The sequence below is a fragment of the Dermacentor andersoni genome, chromosome 1 (genome assembly GCF_023375885.2).
Source record: "Dermacentor andersoni chromosome 1, qqDerAnde1_hic_scaffold, whole genome shotgun sequence".
In the NCBI taxonomy this organism is placed as follows: domain Eukaryota; kingdom Metazoa; phylum Arthropoda; class Arachnida; order Ixodida; family Ixodidae; genus Dermacentor; species Dermacentor andersoni.
Genome location: NC_092814.1, coordinates 56069133 through 56091840, shown reverse-complemented (window position 1 = coordinate 56091840; position 22708 = coordinate 56069133). Strand labels below are relative to the sequence as shown.

Genomic DNA, 22708 nt, shown 5'->3' with positions numbered 1-22708 from the left:
CGACAGACTCTAAGAATGCCGCCCCCTACCACTCTGTAGTGTACGCGCTTTGTTCGTGCTTGTCTCCCTTTCTTTCTATATCCCCCTTCCACTCTGTTTCTCTTTTTATCCCTCTTAACCCTTCCCCCTGCGCAAAGTAGCCAACCGGAACTACCTCTGGTTAACCTCCCTGCCTTTCTCTGCATTATTTTCTCTCTCTCTCTCTTGTGACATCGCGTGACAGGCAGGTGAAATTGCAGCCCGAAAACTTTTGACCAATAGCTGAGGGCTAATGGCGAAAAGGCGTCGAATCAGAAGTAACTATTTTTGTTTTGTTCGATCCAATGATGCATAATCAGTGTGTACGCGTCATATCAGATAGAGAGCTATTGCGGTTTTTGTGACGTCACATGACAGACCGGTGAAGTTGGGGTGGTTCAAAAAAGTTTTTCGCCAATCGTGGAGGGCTGCTTGCAGAACTGAAATAGAAAAGTTTGGAATAGCTTTACGTTATAGCGCCCCTGATCACAGTGCTGTGCATCTGTATGGTGACGGTTACATCACCTTTGACCCTATAGAAAATGCACGTCACCGAAGCAAGAAGTGACATTTGAGTTTTAGGCAGTGGTTTGCAGTAAAAATTATATAAAAAAAAGAAAAGAAAAACTTTTATGTTTTACCTCTTAGTTGGCGCCTGCATTGCTCAGATACTCAAAGATGCCGCAGTAGCGGGTACAGAAACAAATCTTGTTGTCACATGAGTTTTTTAACCGACCTTCAAGCAATGAGCAGGTGATGAATTAGCGGCGGTAATGCTGGAGGGAGTAGCTTCGAGTGTCAGTTAGCCATGCAGTGCATGCCAAAAAAATTTCTCCGCCTGAGCACTGCTGGCTGAACGCACATGGTAGTCGTCAAGAACAGTGTCAGAACAACCAGTATAGATGTGACACGTCCTTTCGGGCTGCGGTAGGGCCTTACTGAAGCACGAGGTGTTGCACATATTATGTACTGCTGAAAAAACAATACGACTGTTTTATTCAAAGAACGTAGGCGCAGATACATTTCGTGTGTGTGTTGCTATTCCTTTCGAGCGTAGTAGATTGAATTTTCAGTCGCGTTTCATTGCTGCAGTAAAATGTATATTACCGTCTCCCTTGGATGACAAAAAAAAAAAAAAACGCTTCTTATCTAAGCAAAATTTTAGCACAAAAAAAAAGATATTGAGGTATAATGCAGCCGAGCGACTTTAGAAGAGCAGCTATATGAATAGATTTTGAGCATATTTATGTTTTTAGTCACCGAATAATTGACCGAATAGTGACAGAATAGTGACAGAATAGTGATTGTATAGTGACCGAACCTCGAGACTGATACTTCTTCGGTTGAAATGTCGGGAGGTAGACAGTGTTTTTGTTCTTTATTGAAATACGTTTCTTGTAAGCCTGTAGATGAGATGGCTACCTAAGCTAAGAAGAAGAAAGGTTTTTTATAATTCCTTATCTAGACTGTCCGAAGTCTGTCAGTTGCACACATACAATAGCTGCATGCATATTTTTCTCTGAGGTGGAGACTAATCGTAAACATGCACAAATCACCTCCCGGAGCTAAGGATTTCCCTTGGCCAATGTCGAGTTTCACGGCAGTGATAATGTTCACTCTGTCACCACTGGAGCACAAGATTAACTTGCTCTGTAGACAGCGAGAGAAGGATTACCCTACGGCCCTTGGTCTGTGTCGCCCCAGGGTATTTACTCTGATGTAATCCCAGTTCTTCTTCAGCGATCATTACCTTGTTATGTAGGGGCCACGATCTTGGCCATTCAGCTCTTCAGCTGCATTAGGCTTCGCGGACTACAGCTTGGCTTGTGATTGCGTTACTTTGTGTTGATCTCCTTTTCACTGAAAGCTAAAGATCCATTGCGGTCGCGCGACATCGTGCCCTTATAAGAATAAAGAGCATCGAGGCTGTGCTTGCGTATTTGAAGGTTTATTCTTGTTTTATCTTTCAGCGTCTGTGAATCACCTTCCCTCGAAATTGCTTCACATAGATTGTCAATTTGTATCCTGCCGCTATCAAGTGCACAATATGCTGATCTAGCGCTGGTGGGTTGGTATTTACTTCCGCACTATTGCGCCCTTGTCTGCTCAGAGTTACGCTAGCATCAGCGCCACCACTGCTTCCTCGCGGGGAAACGATGCGAAAACGGTATGATTTTGATATGCTGTTGCGTATAGACGTTATCGAGTGCCACGTTGTACACTGCTGGCGCCCTCGGATACATTTACATTTTGCCACATGATGTGCAACTCGTCTGATCCGGCAATATCATGGGGACAAGCAATCGTATGTTCTGCGGGCACTCTCTAGCGGCTAGCCTATAGAGGCGCATGCGTTCTTTCTTCAGGAGTAGTCAATGAGGAAGCCATACACATCTCCTCTTTAACTCCCCGGCCCACTCTCAATTTACTTTTCTTATTTTATCTTCGAAACTCACACGGAATGTTCGTGACAATAAAGCAGAAGTCTTCCATAAGTTCGCCTGTATCACGCAAAAAGGGCGCTGCTTCAATTTCGCTATATTTAGCAGCCGCGTAAGCATTGCATGTTGACGGGGAGTCGATAAAAAGTAACAAGAAAAAAAGTAAATTGGGGAGGGGGAGGAGCGAGGACTTCTCGTGTGAGTTTCGACATCGTCCTTCGTTTTTTCTTTCTTTCTTTCTTTTTTTTTGTCCGTGTCACCAACCCTCCAGCCATCGCCTCTTTTGGATCGAAACATGTACGGTTTTCGGAAACTGTAGACGCGGATCGACCGCACCAGCGTGTCGATTTCTCGCGCCGCTTCAGCCGAACCCTCTTATGTCCCCGGAGCTATCAGCAGAATGGGCTGCTTGATGCTCACGAAAGTTCTCGTGCACGTGTGTTCCGAGAACCTTGAGTAATGAAGTATGTTTTACAGCAACAGCAATCAGTAACCGATATCAGAAGCGGAGCAAAAAAAGAAAAGAGAAGTGTGGGGGGGGGAGTGATATTAGAGACGAGGATTGTACGTAATGAATTACCTTTCACTAAATTAAGCAACGAGGTTGATGCAAACTGATATACAATAGAAGAACAACATATAAAATTGTGCTGGGGACACCCCACCTTTTGAACATCATTAAATGACGCAAACATCACCGCATAAGCACTACGTACAGATGATTAACCAGCGAAGCTGAAATGTGCGGCCCTGGTGTTTATCACTAGGTTAATACCGACGGTTCATTAAACAACGCCTTGGTAGGCTGCCGGATCCTAGGCACGCAGTTGCTGCTTGCGCTCGGCTGCACGAGCCTGTTCTTGTGCCCGGGCTGCAGCATCGGCACGGCGTAGACGAGCTCGTTCCTGGTTTTGCTGGCGGCGTTACAGATGGAAAGCTGCCTGCTCCTCAGGAGTACGTATGACGCGTGGCCTACCTGTTTCGGAGCCAGAGAAAAACTGCTGCGCGTGCTCAACTTTCGACGGAGAGCAACGACATCCCTACTGGCGCAGACAATCGCGCGCCTCTTTCTCTCTTCCTTTTTTTTTTGCGCATGCGCATGGGATTGCCCCGGATTAGGTTTCGGCGTACAGGCGACAACCGGACGGACAGACGAATCGGCCAGCCATTTACAGCTTTGCTGTAAGATGCTTTGCGAGGTATGGGCTTGTGCTCGAGTTTTTGCATAACCTTTGTGGTTGGTTTAACAGTACAGAAACAACAATGCACAATAACCAATCGTAATTACACTTTCTGTTTGAATTCGCAGTAAAGAAAGGCCATAGCCAGCCTGCTACTCGTATTAATTCATCATCATCATCATCATCATCATCTGCCTATTTAATGTCCACTGCAGGACGAAGGCCTCTCCCTGCGATCTCCAATTACCCCTGTCCTGCACCAACCGATTTCAACTAGCGCCCGCGGATTTCCTAATTTCATCCCCCCACCAAGTCTTCGGCTGTCCTCGACTGCGCTTCCCTTCTCTTGGTACCCATTCTGTAACCCTAATGGTCCAACGGTTATCTAACCTGCGCAACATGACCTGCCCAGCTCAATTTTTTTCTCTCAATGTCAATTAGGATATCGGCTATACCCGTTTGCTCTCTGATTCAAATCGCTCTCTTTCTATCTCTCAAGGTTATGCCTAGCATTCTTCGTTCCATCGCTCTGCGCGGTCCTTAACTTGTTCTCAAGCTTCTTTGTCACTCTCCAAGTTTTTGCTCCATATGTTAGCACCGATAAAATGCACTGATTGTAAACCTTCCTTTTCAATGATAATGGTAAAGTTTCCAGTCAGGAACTGACAATGTCTGCTGTATGCGATCCAACCCTTTTTTTATTCTACTATGAATTTCCTTCTCATGATCAGGGTTCCCTGTGATTAATTGACCTAGGCAAACGTACTCCTTCACAGACTTTAGAGGCTGACTGGCGATCCTGAACTCTTGTTCCCTTGCCCGGCTATTGATCATTATTTTTGCCTTCTGCATAATAATATTCAACCGCACTCCTACACTCTCTCTGTTAAGGTTCTCAATCATTTCTTGTAACTCGTCCGCAATGTTGCTGAACAGAACAATGTCATCTGCAAACCGAAGGTTGCTGAGATATTCGCCGTCGATCCTTACTCCTAATGTTCCCAGTTTAATAGCTTGAATACGTCTTCCAAGCACGCAGTGAATAGCATTGGAGAGATTGTGTCTGCTTGTCTGACTCCTTTTTTATAGGTATCTTCCTGCTTTGCTTACGTAGAACTAGGGTAGCTGTGGAATTTCTGTAGATATTTTTCAAGATATTTACGTAGGCGGCCTGTACTCCTTGATAACGTGATGCCTCTATGACTGCTGGTATCTCTATTGAATCAAATGCTTTTTCGTAATCTATGAAAGCCATAGAGGGGCTTATTGTACTCTGCGGATTTCTCGATTACCCGATTAATGACATGGATGTGATCCATTGTAGAGTATCCTTCCTGAAGCTAGCCTGTTCGATTGGTTGACTAAAGTCCAGTATTGCCCTTATTCTATTGGAGATTATTTTGGTAAATATTTTAAACAATACTAGGAATAAGCTAATGGGCCTATAATTCTTCAATTTTTTAGCGTCTCCCTTTTTGTGGATTGGTATAATGTTTGCATTCCTCCAGTTTTCTGGGACCCTTGAAGTCGATAGACACTTGGTATAGAGAGCCGCCAGTTTTTCTAGCATTATGTCTCCTCCATCTTTGATAACATCGACTGTTGTTCCATCTGCTCCTGCCGCTTTTCCCCGTTTCATGTCTTGCAAGGCCTTCTGACTTCATCGCTAGTTATAGGAGTTTCTGGAACCTGTTTATTAGTGCTTCGAATGGAGATATCCCAACTCCTCTGGGTACTGTACAGGTCTGTATAAAACTCTCACGCTACTTTTACTATACCTTCGAGATTGCTGATAATATTACCCTGCTTATCTTTCAGTGCATACATCTTGGATTTGTCTTATGCCAAGTTTCCTTCTCACGGATTTCAGGCTGCGTCCATATTTTACGGCTTCTTCAGTCTTTCTCACGTTATAATTTCGAATATTGCTTATTTTCACCTTGTTGATCAGTTTTGACAGTTCCGCGAATCGTATCTTATCTCTTGAATCGTATCTTATCACTTTCATTCTTTGTCGTTTCTCTATTAGGTACTATATTACTTGGGAGAGCTTGCCTACTGGTTGCCTTGGTGCCTTGCCTCGGACTTTAATTTCTGCCTCTGAAACCAGCCTATATAGTTATGGTTTCATTTATTACCTCTGTTATCTTCTCTCTGTTCCAAGGCTGCATATTTGTTTGCAAGGGCCAGTCTGAATTTGAATGTTTTTACCCTTACTGCCACTAGCTTGGCCTGTTGCTTCTTGACCAATTTTACTCGTGCTCTCTTCAAATTGAGGTGAATCCTAGCCCTCATTAACCCATGATCACTGCACTTTACCCTACCTAACACTTCTACATCGTGAACAATGCTGGGATCGGCAGAAAGTATGAAATCAATTTCATTTCTTGTTTCCACTTTTTGTTGCTACGCTTCCTGAATAAGGTGTTCATTATTCGCAGGTTATTCCTTTCTGCGAATCCTATCATCATCTCTCCTCTAGGGTTCCTAGAATCGACGCCGTAGTTGCAAACTGCTTGTTCACCAGCCTGCTTTTCCCCCACTTTTGCATTTAAGTCGCCCATGACTACAGTATACTGAGTTTGCACTTTACACTTGGCCAAAATGTTGGGCGATATAAAACCGCCACTGTGGCTTTTACATGAGAAAATTAAGTGCCATTCCATTCTGTGAAGGGGGATGGCCAACGAAGCTGTGTATGTGGGTCCCGTAATGGCGAACTGTCCATCGCCCTGCGTGAAACGCCGTATGCACATTAATGGAAGGCGAGGCGCGACTACTTGCTCCTCCACGATGTTGAGCCTCGGAAGATGATGAGGCACCGGTGGGAATACATACCCATGTATTGTTGCAAAATACGGCGCGACACCTTTTACTAACGAATCCCGGCACGTAGAACAGAGACGCACCTCACCGCACTGCGAGGGCGCACACTGCTTCACCGTAGCCAAGGCGATCGTGCGTTGGTTGACGTCGCGCAGTGCTGTAATGCCTGTGAGGTCTCCCGAAAACCACAAGCAGTCACACACAACACAGACCACGCAAAATTTATTCCCCACAAACTCCCTCTGAAACCTGGCCATTGCTCCGATGAAACGTTCCAAGTTTGCGGGATCGGGGCCACATGGACGGTTGTCATTTCTTCCAGCCTCGCGGTCCTGGCGGGCAGCACGTTTACGGGACCACCACCACGGGAGAGCGGAAGGAAAGGAGATACGCAAGCGTTTGGAACGTAGACATGGCCGGCGCGGGCCAAATTGTAGTATCTGTTCTTATGAGCTTAATATCTGATACAGGTTGTACTTTGACCTAAGATATCAAGCTTATTTTTGCGAGTTGGTGGAGTGCTTAAAGCCTGCTTCACCTCCGCTGCGGGTCGGCCTAGTATTGCACTATCTTCGGGATCCGTCCACGTATGGGGAGAAATTCTCGATCTACACGGCTCAATAGACGCACGCATTTTTTCCCAGAACCTAGCCATATACAGCTTCGCTGTAAAAAGCAAACGACATGGGAGCGGCACCTTCGCATGTATGTGAGCAGGTGTCTGTGCATACGGGGGTGTGCATCTGTGCGCCTGTGACAGAGCGAGAGAGAGAGAGATAGGGGGAGCATGCGTGGGTGTGTGGTCGTGTGCCTTCGTGTTCTATGTAGGTATACAGACTGCGAGTGTAAAAACATGGGCGCTCTGGACAGTTGCATTGACCCCAAAAGATCCCGTACACATGACGCCTGCGACAAAAAAGGATGTTCCACATCCGTCGTCACGGCCGTCAGGTGAGGCGCTAGATAGCACTCCCAGGTTTAATTAGTTACAGTAGATAAACGTAAATACCCCAGACAGTGGATCGGAAAACGGCGCCACGGTAGTTTAATTGTTAAGAGCATCGCATGCGTAATTCAAAGAAGTGGGCTCGTGGCCCACCTGCGGCCAGTTGTTTTTTGGTCCACTTTCATTTTCCATTAATTTAACATTTCTTTGTCTCTTTGTTTGTTGGCTTCTTATGATATGAACTGGGAGTAATATTTGGAAAGAGCAAATTCGTCTGCTTGAAAATATTGGTAACCTCATTGGTAATGTCCCACAGGATCTTTTTCTCAAGCATTATGGAAGGCTGTAACAGAATCATGAGCACAACTTGCAAAGAGACGGCCATAGAGCCTCGATCGCGTTGTGTAGTAAATGCTCTTTTTTTAGGCCGAGTGGATTTGACTCATTTTGATCCGTACACCAGCTGGATCCAGCTCATTTTGATCAAAAATACGATTTTCACACACGGTTCGTTTGCCTTATTTGATCGATGTCGTTGTGATACTTTTTCTAGAGGAAAATTGACTAGTTTTAGAGCGCAGCTCTTAGCCGCCTGGTCCGGCGGCGAGTGTCGGCGTTGTCCGACGGTGTCAGCGTAACCAAGCGAACTAGCGCCGCGAAGAATGAAAGCGAGCACGAAGCGCAGCGGGAGATGAAAGAAGCGATAGCACAGGAGGAGGGTGCAGCGGAACCATGAGGCAGAAAGCGGGGGAGGAGCGGCAAGGAGACTGCCTGCACATGCACAGAGTTTTCAGCGGCCTAGGCACCCGCAGCTGCGTGGGCGATCTGATCTGCACTTCCGAGGAGGGGGGGGCCAAGGTGCCGTGAGGTGGGGAGGGCTACGCTCGTCCGCGGCATCAACTGCTGAGGTCAGTCCGTGGTACCAGCGTTTATGACGGGGATCACTGCTCCTGGAAGCGGCGATAACGAGCGGCTGCCAGTAGGGCACGATGTGATGCTCCGATGAGTGTTGTCGTCGCTGACATTGGTGGCACGACTTCCCCGCGACGAAGGGCCGCTCTCGTCGTTGGTGGAACGAACGAGTGAGAAGAAAAGCGTACTGCCGCGCAAGACGGCCTCTGCGGAGGCGATGGCTACGATATGACGCCAGAGTACCGCGCTTCGGCTCTATGGAAACAAAGCGCTGCATGAGCGGAAGTCTCTCTGCTGCGACTGCTGTGAATCGCATCCACGCGTCACCCACGCGCTATCTCTCGCGATCTCCCGAATAGCGCAGCATACGCTCCACACAACGCTCTGTTTGGAACGTGCCGCACGAGACCGATTGTTCGCGCCAACCAATATATCGCGAAATGAAAACAAGTATAAAACTGCGCTCGAACTTCGCATTAGTTAGTATCGTAATCATTGGTGATTTTTTAATTGCCAATAAGCTCTATCTTATATAGTTTCGGTTTTTAGATTTGGCTCACTTCGAAAAAGAAAGCTCATATGCTTATTACTGTAAATAACAATCTTTTGAAGCTAAGCTAAGTTATTCTTCATGCAAGCACATAGTGTGGTGCCAGACATGAGACTCTGCAGTGCTACTGCAAATCTCCTTCAGGCTAGCGTCGCAACCTTACAAAGAAGAAACCGTGCTGTTTCCCGTTTCCTTCTTATGCATTTTTAGGGGGAGGCAGCAGTGCACGTCATTTTTCGCACGAGCGATCTCTGCGACGGAATCGTGTTGAGGCAGAGCGATGGGTGCCAGGGCAAAGGGAAACCAGGAAAACGTTGATGGCGTCAGTGCTTTTTTTTATTTGCTCCGATAGTCTTCAGTGCAGGGACCGCGTGAGATGTGTGTACTCGCCCACGGAAACGCTTGTGTCTCTCTTTTAATTTTTCTTTTAAAACTCTTATTTCTTATTGCCAGTGGGCACAAGATTGCTGTGCCTTTGCAGCTTTCGCCACCGATGCTCTGGTCTCTATTCCTCCTCTCTCCTTCCCGAGTTGCTTCTAAGTGTCTTTCGGCACGACAAGAGAGCGTGATCTTGTTTGTCAAGATGCCGCGCGGCCGCGTGCCCGACCTGCAGCGGGTCGGGGACCGGCGCTCAGCCCTTCTAGGGTGGCAACGATTTTTTTTTCTCAAGTGAGGTCGCTGCCCTTTCTCGACAGTGCTTCGTCTCGATGTAGCAAGGCAGCTGGCGAGACAAAAATAAAGGCTGGGAAGAAGCGGCTTGAAAGCTGTGCTCGTGCTCGGAAAGGGGAATGGGCGATGCAATAGAGTGGTGGTCGGCAGTTTCAAACTGCGATTCACTCAGATCACTCAGCAGCGCTGTTACGCATGTCCGCGCTTCTGCATTACTGGCGCCTTCTTTCTTTTTTCCCCATTCTTACGGATGTAGGCTGCAGAGAAGAAAGAGGACGCGCTCGCCGAAAGAACAAAAAGTCGTAGGCTGAAGAAACACACGAACAGTCCAGAAAGGAAACGGGCTCTTCGCCAACTTTATCTCTTATCTTGGATACCGTTTTCTATTTTTGGACAGGCTACATTTACTCCAGTTATTTGCGTCAAAGGTTACTCTACGAATCTGCCTCGACGGCGTGGGGTAGATTTAGTAGTGGGGCGGGTATTGATTAGCATCCTTTCATTTGCGGCGGGAGAATCAGTAGGAGCAGGAAGGAACTAGTGACGATTATGTCACAAATGCGCTTTCGCGTCATGTTTGTTTTGCTAGATCACAAAAAAAAGATATCCTTTATCACTTTCGTTCCCAGAACACTGCTTTGTTGTTTTTTTTTGTTGTTTTTGTTCTTCTCTGTTTTTTGTCTGTTGGTTCGTTTTTCGCATAAGAAAGAAAAGGTGAGAGGGAGGGCAACAAACTTATCCCGCAGACGTAACTGTCACCGTAGGAAAGTGCCACTGTTAGTTAGATCCGCCAAGTAGAGAGACTTTAGTGCAGTGGTGCTTGTAAAATTGATAAAGCTTCTTTACTTTGAACGTGGCTGCGTTAAATAATTGGCGTGCCTCTTCGGCAGAACGTGTGAAAGTGAAAATAAACGACATGACGCGAGCTTTCTTTCGTCATGTTTGTTTTTATACATATCTATTAAAACAAGGTGGAAGCGGTTACAGAAAAGTATCGGAGCAAATCAGCATCCGGAGCTCGTAAAAAACAAACGCAGGCTTCAGCGGGAGCAGGGAGCTCGCATGCGTACCCCAGAGGCCGAGTATGTGGCCTCAGAAAATCCCAGTAAGAGATTTCAACTTACGAAGAAAGGGAAAAGCGGCAGTTGCATTCAACTATCTATATATTTTGCTCGCATTCTTTTTTTTTTTTTTTGCTTCATGAGCATTGTCCACCATTACGAAAACAAAAAAGAAAAAGCGATGGCGTGGTTCGACTCAGAACTTGAGGGTCGAATTTTGATCGAATGGCCCGCTCGCCAGTAGAATTTGTATCGCATGAAGCAAATAACTTCTTTGCCAGACTAGCGCGCCAAATCGATAAGAATAGGAAGCGAAGACGGAGGACCATACGGCAGGATCGCTGTGTTCGCCTTGTTTGGTTGAATGGGAAGAAGCTTCCAGTGAGGAATATGACCATTTCTGTTTTGCTGTTGACCTCTTTTTATTTTCAGACTCCCTATAAGTGCAATAGGAATTCTCCTTTATGCTTGCTTAGTTTTCGACTCATGCGTCTTACCCCGCAGTACATCGATCTTTGGGTTAGGCTTAAAGACAAAAGTTAAAGAAAGGGATATATTCCGTATTCCATGACTTCAAGTGCGCTTACAACCAGAGAAACTTTGCACCGAGTATCGGGTGGACAGCCATTTCGGCAAAATAAAATCTTCCCGAAACTGCTATCTCCCAACTTCCACCTCCAAACCCCATCCCTGGGTGATTACAACGGCAATATTCAAGCAAACTTAAATGCAAAGAAAAGAGAAAGAAAGAAAAAGAAAAGCAAATAAAAAAAGAAAGGTTTCTGGCGTTCCGGAATGTATACTTTTCACAATAAAGAAACACGGTGCCACCTAGAAAATGCATTCTGTTGGTAATGTTACCTGGGACACTTTCCTTCTTTTTCTTCCTGTCTCTCTCTGCAGCAAAAAAACGAGAGAGAGAGAGAGAGAGAGAGAGAGAGAGAGAGAGAGAGAGAGCGGTGACATCGCGCAGAAACGCAAGCATTGAACGTTGAAACGCGCTAGCATTCTTCAGCCAGTTTGATTCACTTATTTGTTGTCGACGAACACTCGCAGTGAAAGCAGGGATGAACCAAGTGCGATATCTGCGGACTGCCGAGAATGCCTCAGGCACGTCGTTCTGTGCAAGAAAAAAAAAAGCAAAGTAAACATAGCGGCGCAAAACAAATATCGGAGCAAGCAATATCCGCGGGAAAGCGCTCTGAAGAGAGCAACGGAAATTTGAGCGAGACGTTTGCATGTTTCGCATCTGCTCCGGTTCCATGCGTATCAGCCGTAAAAGCATTCATGTGCACCGGAAAGCTTTAGTCACGACTTCGCTGCTTCCGGATGAAAATGAATTATCACAAGAAACAAACACACGCACGCTCGCACGCACGCACGCACGCGCACACACACAGAAAGGCTCGGTGGTGCCGCTTGGTGTGTTCCTTCGATGTTTCGAACGCTCGCGTGTGCGGCGAACGCTGCTATCTCATTGCCTCGTTCGTTCCGCAATAAACACGCCAATTGTTGTGCTCCCAGTACAAATGCTCAAATATTTTGCCGTTAAATCCTGAGCTTACCCGATATACGTGTAACTGCACATGTGGGCTGATCGTGCGTATAAACTGATCGCGGGTTTCCTCTGCAGATCCAGCCTTCCTGGCAGCAAAGGAGTATTGTACTAGAGACGACATCATTGCCCGTATAGTAACGCTTTGCTGCTGTCGACGAGGGTATAGGGAAGAAAATAAGCATTACAAAATTTTTAGGATTCTAAACACAAGAATATGAAAAAAAAGCAGGAAATGACGATGTCATTCGGTGCATTTATAATCGATCGGACTCCTTAAGCTAAGGGCTGTCTCTGCTGAGGCCAAAAGATGAATTAACTATCACTTAATAGTGGCAATGTTACCCGCAGTGGTGACACAGTGCTATGGCTTTCTACTGCTGACCACGAGGTCATGGGTTCAGTCCCCGACCGTGACGGCCGCATTCCGATGGAGCTGGCGTGCCAAAACGCTTGTGTACAGAGAGTTTGGTGAACATTAAAGGACTCCGGTTATTTAAATTTATTCCAGTGCAGTTCACTACGGTGGCTTTCATAGCCCCTCTGTTGTCTTGAGACGTTAAGTCCAATCAATCAATCAATCAATCAATCAATCAATCAATCAATCAATCAATCAATCAATCAGTCAGTCAGTGGGGTATAATGCACACGAAGTGTGTTGTACAAAAAAGCTTCTAGGAAAGTTTGAAGCGACGTTCCACTAAAAACATTTACGGAAACACTGCTTTGGCTGAAAGCAGGTGTGCTCTTGTATGGATTCTTGATGATCTACAGAGTACTGCCGCGGATATGCAGTAGCCTGCATCAGGGTACAATAATCACATAGGACTTGTATGACAATGAGGAGATGCCCTTCAGCGGAGCAAAGGAGAAAAGAAAAACCGTTGACAAACCTTGGCAAGGACGCGGACAGACACTGCGCGGTCCGTGTTTTTGCAACGATAACGCCGTATTAGACAAACCGCGCAGGTGATGAAAAGTATACGTCAGCAGCATCTGAAGCGAGAACAGTGAACGAGCCAAGATATCTGTGACAGTCCGAGACCTCCATAGTTTCATGTTCTGGAACACGTGGGTCTAAACAGGTGTGTCGGCGTGCTTTTCTGTTGACCCCCCGTGAATTTAGGTGGCTATACTCTGTTCAAGTGAGCAAGAAGAGGCCCGTAAGCTTATACTTTTAACTTAAACAACACATCCATCCTTTCTCTCTCTCTTACCTTCTTGCCAACCACTCTAGGGTATTATGCCCAGCTGATCGAACAGTACCAAACATAAAAAAGGAATTTTGTACCAATGTAGTTGCAAATATCCATTGTAGACACATAGTTGCTGGCGTTATATCGAAATCGTGCGGGAGGAAATAATACGTATCGACAATCGCGCAAATGTCTAAATGAGCGCTTCGGGGAACCAGACTACAAAGACATAATAGTAGGCCGGACGGCTTCGCCATTCATTGCAAAGCTTGATATTACTAAGCATATTCTTGAGATTGAGTTAAAAATGTCGACTGCATGACCGATGTCTGGACATAAACTGCCGCTATTTATCCACATCTGCGCCAGAGTCGATCCTACTGGCAATGGTAGCTTATCGGCTATACAGTTTGCTCAGTCCCCGATTGTGATTGTGTGTCTATGCTCCTTTCTTTCTTTCTTTGCTCCTTCCTTTCTTTATCTCTACTTTGTTGTCACTTTACCTGCCCCTCCCCATTTTCCCCAGCGTAGGGTAGCAAACCGGATCTTCCCCTCTGGTTAACCTTCCTGCCTTTCCCCTTCTGCTTTCCCCTTTCTCTCTCTCTCTCTGTCTCTGCTCAGCATGAGGTCAAGGGTTCGATTTCTGAGCTTCGCTGTCGTATTTCTTCGTGGGCAGCATGCAGACAGGCTCGCGCAGTGAGGCTTTTGCGTGCATTAAAAGCGGCCAGGTAAGCGAAGTTAATCCGGAGCCCATGGCTGAGTCGTTTTTCGCTGCACAGGTAGGTAATTGTAATCTTCAAAGAGCGCTAAAGGGGAATAATCATTCAGCCAGAGGTTCTCAAATTTTCTGGCTTTGGGGAACCCCACCTGCCTTCCCAGAGTGCCGCGGATCCACGGACGCGCCCCGCATGTCCTTACAGCACACCGACGGCCATTGTCGTACGTCGACAACGAGGCAGCAAGCTGCTGGATTCGAAAGTTTCTTTCAGCTTGCAGGACATTCCCAATCAGGCCACTCTCCGAGCAGGAATGAAACGCGTCTAGCGCGGACTATGTGGGCGTATACGAATTGCATAGCAACGAGTCTTAAACGCCGCTACCGCGATGGTCTTTTTCGCGAAGTCTTTCGAAGTCCAGATGCGTGGTTTAAATTGTTAAATGCAAGCTATAATGCAAGAATACACCGAAAGAGGGATGGTGTGAGAATAATTTCGGCCAGTCGTGGAACGCTAAAATGCTGTTCCGGGACTCACTTTGAGAACCCCTGAGTTCAGCTATATACATTAGCAGATTGTTCTTCCACAACTGCGAAACGGCCACTCTTACGGTGACAAGACGCCTTATAGGCCAGAAAATACTGGAAAAAAAAAGGGAAGGACAAGAAAAGACCAAGAAACAAAGCTTCAAGGCGAATTGCGACGCTTCCCGAAAACTTACCGTGACGTAATGAATTTCAACAGCGTCTAATCGAGGTCTAATTCTATGTTCTTATTGTAAAAAAAGATTCGCACTGCCTTCTTAAGACACCAAAGACTGAATCTAGTAATGATCGAGAACTCTTTCTACGCCCAAAAATACAAAAAGATAGCTTGAAATCCTTGTTATCAGACTGATATATCGGGGATGATATCCCGGCTTGAAATTAAAATAAAGGAGGCAAGCTTGGTCATATACCCGCAGCACGTTGCAAATTTTTAACTGTGAAGTCGTTGTGGGTGTTAGGAAATGTAACGAGAGCCCCGTTAATGAAACCATTTTATTGCATGTATATTTAATTACACTTCTTTTTTCGCTTCAGAATTGTTCCGAGTGGCGTCTCACCTGTGTTTTATACCGCTGCAAATGGCCGGTTTGAAGCGTCAGAGTGGAATGAAAAATAAAGAAATTAGAGCAATTGTTTTATTATATGGCTGAGTGTAGAATCCTAGTCACATGCGGTGCCTCAAGTGTTCGCTAAAATCAAGTCTTCAAACAGAATCGTCATTAGTCGTAAGAATGTCACTGTGGTCATCTCCAGCATTTATCGATAATTAGAGGAGCGTTCGGCAGGGATGTCTGTTGCACATTATACGAGCCACTTCCCCATGTTTTCATAGATTCCCTGGTCAAAGCACAGAAATTAAGTAGAAGGCTGTTTTCCTTAGCTCAAAAGAATCAATTGTTTTAACACATTGTCCCTACAACGGTATTCGAGAGCGTTAGTTTAGGGGACGCAAACGGCTTGCATGTGCAAGAAATAGGGGTGACGGTACTGCGCATGCGCAGATACCGACGTAGGGGTCTGCGCATGCGCAGTACCGTGGCCCCTAGCTCTTGCGTACGCAAGCCGCTTGCGTCCCCTAAACTAAAGCTCTTTATTATCGCAGCGCACGCGATAATTCTTTTTTTTTTTTTTTTTGAAATGAATATTAGGAGAGGTTGGCGCCTTTATGGTGGCACCGGCTACTCCTTGTCACTTGGCAAAGGAAACAAATTTGCGTAAAAAGGGGTGCTATTTGCACCAAGTTTACGTGAGAGTTTTTCTCAGGCAGTAACTGGATTGATTAACTGAGCTATCTTCATGTATTGTGCGTAATAATTAGTCGACGGAAATGTTTGTTTGCCACGTGGCGCTATAGTGGCGCAGTCTCGTGGAGGAGTGCGAAAGCCCTTTCGCTCGGCCCTCCGCCTAATCTTCCCTCAGGCCACAGCCACTCGTTAGCCTTGATTCCTTCGTCGCGACTCCCGCAGCCACAGAGGTCCACAAATCTCCGCATGTCAGCGCTACTCACGTCGCGAACGGCGGCGATCGCAAATAGAAAGCGACGACAGAGCGGCAGTGATTCGCGGCGGCTCTCGCAGCAATTAGGACGGCCCGCGGCTGTTTGCCACGCACCGTCAGGGCAGCCCGGAGCTAACTTTTTTTTCCCCCGCGTTTCCAGAGCGCGCGCGCAAATAGATCCAGATTCGCGGGCAAGATGAAAGAAGCCGCGTGGGCCAGAGAAAGGTCGCGTCGGCCCGACACGTTGAAAACCACGCGACCTTGGCGCCGCGTGCTGTCGAGAGACGAGACGTCCGCGTGGCGGTCGACTTCATCAGGCGCGCCTTGTTGCCGTGGCCAGAGCATCGCCCACACGACTCGTATTCGTGTCCGCGGGCCCGATGATTCTGGTGCGCCGCGTCCATACGCCACCTCAGCCTGTCTGCCCACGCAAGGCCGAAAGAAAGAGCGTGGCGGAGCGAATGAACTGTTTGCCCGCCGCCCGAGGAGTCCCTGTTTGCGCCCGCGGCACGAACCCTGGCTGACGCGGGAGCTGACGCGCACGCACAGACACGCGCCAACACGGCTCGGTAGACACATCGGGCCGCGGCCGTGTCGGGCGCTGCGATGAACACATTCCGCGCGTCCTCTCTTCACGGGAGCAGCTCATTTCCTGAACGCTTGATTACATTTTTGTTTCCTCTCTTTTTCTTTCTTTTTTTTTTTTTCAATGTTGGGTTTGTCCCTTCCGCTGAGATCCTCGTTCCGTTGCGGCGAAGTCGGTGGAGCCGTCGAGAGCCCATGGCGGAAAGTTGAGAAACGTCGCCCAGGCCGTGTTCCTTTCCTGTTGCGCGTGCGGTTGTGTGAGCATGTCACTCGAATCTGTGCATGCGATCACGCGAATGGGCGTTCGTATGCATGCCCAGGCACACGCGCGTTAGCATATTTTTTTTATAGGCCTATGTTCTTTGGTCCACTATTTCTGCGGAAGGGAAATACCGAAATGCAGAAATCGAGCGATGAAAATCCACTCGAAGAGAATCTTATAGTGCCGTCTCGCGTATTGTTTCTAAAGCTATCATTAATATTCTAAAAGAAAAGTAAAAAAAAAAACACATTGGCAGAAATATAACAGAAGTGCGAAGCAAAGTGAAGACCTTGTTATGGGCCCAATTTCGCTGTCGCCTTGAATTAAACCATTTAGAGATGCACCAATATAACTGAAATGACTAATAAAGAACAATCTAGCGGCGGAACGAGGTATAAAAATTTTTTAAGATGCGATTTGATGCGCATGTTACGTACACGCCTACCACACCGCCAGACGGTCTTTGCTCCGCGTAGTTTTTCTTCTTCTTCTTCTTCCGCTTATCTTCCCCAGAGAAATGAATAAATGAATGAAGCCTAGCGTACAGACCTTTAAACAAAGTCGCTAATACTTTTTCTTTTCATGCAAGCTTTAGAAATCAGTTGTGAGTGAGCGTTTTATGTTGTGTGTCCTTTTCTTTGTCTTTTGCAGCGCTCTAAGTTTCGATACTGTAATGCAATACCAACTAGACCACCTATCCATTATATTGCTAATACTCCACGCTGTGAAGGTACAGAGGGAACTACTTTCATCTTTATATCACGCTGCGCTGTCGACACACAATCACGCCACGCGGCATGTAGTACGTTTCCACTGCTGGCGTCGAGAAAAAAATGGGATGTCTGCTGCAGCCGCCGAATGAATGACGTGCTGCGATTTCTAGTTAATAATTGCATGGCATATTTCTGTTATCAAACACACCTGGAAGAATGAACGTATCTGGCGGTTCCAGTACTTAGTGGGTTTGATTGTTGCGCTTGTTGCTCACGGTAATGCACATGTCGTCAAGCTTGGAAATCCTAATGTTGAATGTATGTTCAGAGCCTGTGCTTATCGCTTAGGGTCCAGGAAAAAATTGCGCTTTGGAAGCACTCATTCATCTAACTGCGCTAACCTGAACTATATATACGGAAACATTTAATGCGCATGTAATACCGTTTTCGCAGTACGTCACGAGTAGAGGTAAAAGTGTGTAGACAATTCTTTTAATATTTTACTGTTATAGAAGTCAGCCGTTGACAAAAATGACCTTTCTTCCGAAAATCTGTTTAATCTCCTGTGCGATCCGTACGCATATTGCCGCAGGGGTTGATTCTATAACCTTTAAAATGCAACATACATGTAGATACTTGAGTGCATTTTCCGCAGCTTAAGCCACGTCGTCCACGACAGCTTTCATTCATATGGGGGCACTATATAGGCTCACAGACAGATTATTTTTGATAAAACACATCAAAGAGCGCTCAATAGCTTGCCGGTGTAAGGAAGCATACGCTAATTCAAGTTCCGTTGCTATCCATCGGTGTGCAAAAGTTTAGGCATGGTTCCATGAGGCGACCTGAACTCGAGCGCCGGCATGTTTTTTTTTTTTTTTTTTCTTTATAAACGTCTCTGTTGCTGTTGAGAAATGTGTTCCCACGAGAAGACCCAAGGATCGGTGCTTCCAGGGAAAACAAGACGTCAAAATCGCATTAGTCCGGATCATTTTTGTGAACGTACAAACCGCTGCCACCAGTGGCATCATTACGTTTGACAAGCCATCTTTAGCTGTAAAATCGAAGGACTTTGAATATCACGCGTTTTCTTCCCTACAGAGCCGCTGTCATATTAGCGTAAGGCAATTCAGGAAGCGAGCTGAAACACAGATCTTTTCCCTATAGTCATGAACTTGCGGAGATTGGAAAACTTCCCTTTAGAGTTACGTACTAAACGAAAAGCCTGCAGATTTGTTCTGACTCACGCATTCATGTCCTTCACTAATTTGCTGGTTTTAAAACGACTTGGAGCTGATAAAAAATAAATACACAACCATCTGACACCATTCTTATGGTATTGCAATGAATGTGTTCCGCATTAGAACGGGAAACGATGCTGCAGTGTCGGTTGTAATTACGTACGATGAACTTATTCTTGCTCACACTCTATGCTACAGTGCAATGAGATGTTCCCTCGTGGCTGCCCTAAATCTCCTTGAAAAACGGCTGTCATTGGGGCAAAATGCGAGCCACAACCTTTGCCGGAGCAAATGACGATCGAGGCTCGTTTATACTTGAATTAGAAGTTCGCCTTTAATGTGTCACCGAGCTTTCTTTTGAGCGCTCGTCACGTGTCTTGCCTCTTTTACAGCGAAGCTGTATATTGTTGGCCAATTCGTCCTTCCGTCCGTCCATCTGTCGGTTGCCTGTGCACTGAAAACTCCGCCGGCGCAACCCCATGCGCATGCGCAAAAAAGAAAAAAAAATGAAAAAAGGAGGCGCGCGATTGGCTGCGCCTGTAGGGACGTCGCTGCTCTCCGCCGCACTTAAGTGCGCGCGCAACTGTTTTTCTCCGGCTCCGAAACGGATTCGCCACGCGTCATACGTACTATCAGCGTCAAATGAAAGTTGAACAGCGGAGCGCGTGGCCCAAGCATAAGTGAAGATATAGTGCGCGCCGTCCAGTCATCAGCATTGACAGGCGCGCACATCCCGTTTGGCCGCACTGCGCGATCCCCCTCTAGTGAGATAATTTCTCTTCTGTTCTGGTTCTTACACTTGAAAGGGAGAAAATGAAAAATAAAAATGAAGCTAAAATATTGCAGTTTACGACGAGTCTTGTCGCACAGATCGCCGAAACAACATGTCGGCGCGAACAGCGGTGCGCGTGGTACAGTTTGCACCGTCATCGCATGCAAGGTAGAGTCGCCCGCGCGGGACTCTGCGATGACGGTGCAAACTGCACCACGCGCACCGCTGTTCGCGCCGACATGTTGTTTCGGCGATCTGTGCGACAAGACTCGTCGTAAACTGCAATATTTTAGCTTCATTATTATTTTTCATTTTCTCCCTTTCAAGTGTAAGAACCAGAACAGAAGAGAAATCTCACTAGAGGGGGATCGCGCAGTGCGGCCAAACGGGATGTGCGCGCATGTCAATGGTGATGACTGACGGCGCGCACTATATCTTCACTTATGCTTGGGCCACGCGCTCCGCTGTTCAACTTTCATTTGACTCTGATAGTACTTGAGGAGCAGGCAGCTTTAGATCAGCAACGCCGCGAGCAGAACCGGGAACGAGCTCGTCTACGCCGTGCCGATGCTGCAGCCCCAGCACAAGAACAGGCTCGTGCTGCCAAGCGTAAGCAGCAACTGCATACCGAAGATCCGGCAGCCTTCCAAGCCGTCCTTTAATGAACCGTCGGGATTAACCCAGTGATAAACACCAGGGCCGTACGTTTCAGCCTCGCTGGTTTATCATCTGTACGGAGTCGTTGGGCGGTGATTCTTTCTTTCTTTCTTTCTTTCTTGTAGCTTTCCTGCGTTCCTATCCCCCTCGTCTGCTGTTGGGTAGCTAACAGGTTACGTGGCGCTGCATGCGTGCCTTGCACAAGTGTTCGCACTGATAGTGCTTCGCTCCCCGTCCTTTCTTGTATTTCAGCCCTTAACCCCCTTTTCCTTGGGTACGGCAGCAAACTGGGCGCGCAGCTGGTTGACCTCTCCAACTTTCGTTTCCCTCCTCCTTCCCCTCCTTCCTCCATCCCTCATCCCTCCTCCTCCTCCTTCTCCTCCTGTATGCGTTCTTTGTTGGGCAAAGGCGTCAAGTGGAGGCAGAAACACTGAAACTAAGGAATTAGACCTCAGCAAGAATTGTTTGGAATCTGTACGCAAGAAAGCTATCTTATTGGTGCTATCCTATTAACCAAATTGCCCTTGAAAAGAAAATATAATATTACGTGGAAGGTTTACGTTTACCGCTTCTGTCATAATGTGTGGGAAAACAAAGATGCTCTGTGATGTAATCTCTTGCGTCAAAACGAGATTACGCTTCGTCAAATGATGAGCACATCAAATACAACGCAGTCGGGCTTTGAAAAACTGAACATTGCAAATGGCGTTAACTTCTGAACACATGGTATAGATATAGGGATACGGGCATTTCAAATTTGCAGTATCAATCCTACATGTAATAATTTCAGCGAAGTTCTAAATGTTTTTTTTTTTTTTTCGAAGTTCTAACGTCTCTGCATATACGTTTTCACCCTCTCGATAGTATTAAAGAGTCTTGTCTAGGATGTAATCTAGAAATCAGTTTGGTCCTTTTTTGACATTCCGTGAGATGTAACCTACACAACAATTATGTCTATTTCTGCACCTTCTTGATAGCGCATTTCCTTACGTGACAAACTTTGGACGAAACAGGGAAGCGGCTTCCGAATTAACTTATTTCTGCGAAATATCCGCTTCGCTGACTCGAAAGTTTTGTTTACCTGCGCGTCTAAGGACATGGTGCAGAATGAGCTCTCGATGCTAACTCTCGCTATCAGTTCGCTACTGCGAAGCCACATCATGGTTGCTTCACACTAGACTATGATGTTTCAGTTCCAGTTTTGAAAAACCGTCATTATCGTTTGAGTCTAGTGCTCCTTCATGTTTTCGGGCTGTTGTGTCTGTGAGTCTTTGGTTTTTTAAGATTATTTATTCAATGACTTTGTGCTACCAGACCCTCGCATGCCAAACGAGAAAAGGCCAGCTTGTGCTGTGCGCCGCATGCTAACGCAACTAAACGCACCGAGTATGTCTAATGCTGCGGGGTCCGTGCTTCCGGCGTCAGCGGTGGATGTTGCATGTTAAACCGCGAGGCGACAGCGCTTAACGACCAGCGACACGGCAAAGCCCAGGCCCGGCCGCCTCGCCTTACGGATGCACCCTGATCCCCCCACCAATGGCGATCGACCGATTAAGTGCTCGCCCGGCTGCCGGTGCCGGAGAACGAAGGCCCGAGAAAGTCAGAACTCCACCGGCATACTTACTGGCTCTAAGCCAGAGTGGCGGCTTCCTTTCGACTCCGCCAGCCAAACTCCGGGCATACTTATCCATGAGATCCACGCCACGCGACGCTTCTGGAGTAGGCTTATGAACACGAACGTGGCTCCTCCTCAGTGGGTCCTGCTTCACGTTCGCATGATGCCTGCCTGTATATAACGCACAGTTCCATTTTGTTTGTTCGGTCCACATCGGTTGTGCAGTGATAGGCATGTTGGAAACGTATGTGTTGTGCAACCGCTGATTTGAATGCCCTTCTTGATACAATTGTGTGGCGAGGAAACGTATAGCTTGATTTTTGTTCAAGGATAAGTTGGAAGTCTATTGATAGGTGCGTCCTTCATGGATAATATAGAAGGAAGTTGACATTGCTTTATCAGTTTTATGGTTTCTTACTTCGTGGGTGAGAGCAGTGCGGGAAGCGCCATGAGTTGCAGCCGCTGAGTTCAGTATGTCAACTCATAGTGTGATCACGCTGACTACGTTTGTAGGAGGATTTCTTGAGCATGAATGGAAGGAAAAACATGGTCAAGGAGGTGAAAACATAAAATTTGGATCACGCTATGTTGTAACACGCGCTTGTTTGCATACATACGTGTTCTAGACTGAGTCCATCGTGCTGCGCGCGGACTGTGCACTAGCCTCAATTCTGCATTGGCGCACAGGTCTCTTTATTATGCATGGCCAACAACTGCGGCATTTCTAAACAAGTAATTCGGTACACA

At 46.7% G+C, this 22708-nt stretch overlaps 1 protein-coding gene and 1 pseudogene across 1 annotated transcript in view; both read left to right on the top strand.

Annotated features, from left to right (window-relative positions):
• The window catches only part of LOC126544599 (Kv channel-interacting protein 4-like), a 617305-nt gene that overhangs the window by 106391 nt on the left and 488206 nt on the right, over positions 1 to 22708 (top strand). The gene's annotated exons all lie outside the window — the stretch shown is intronic.
• Positions 6879 to 7058, top strand: LOC126546366 (U2 spliceosomal RNA; annotated as a pseudogene).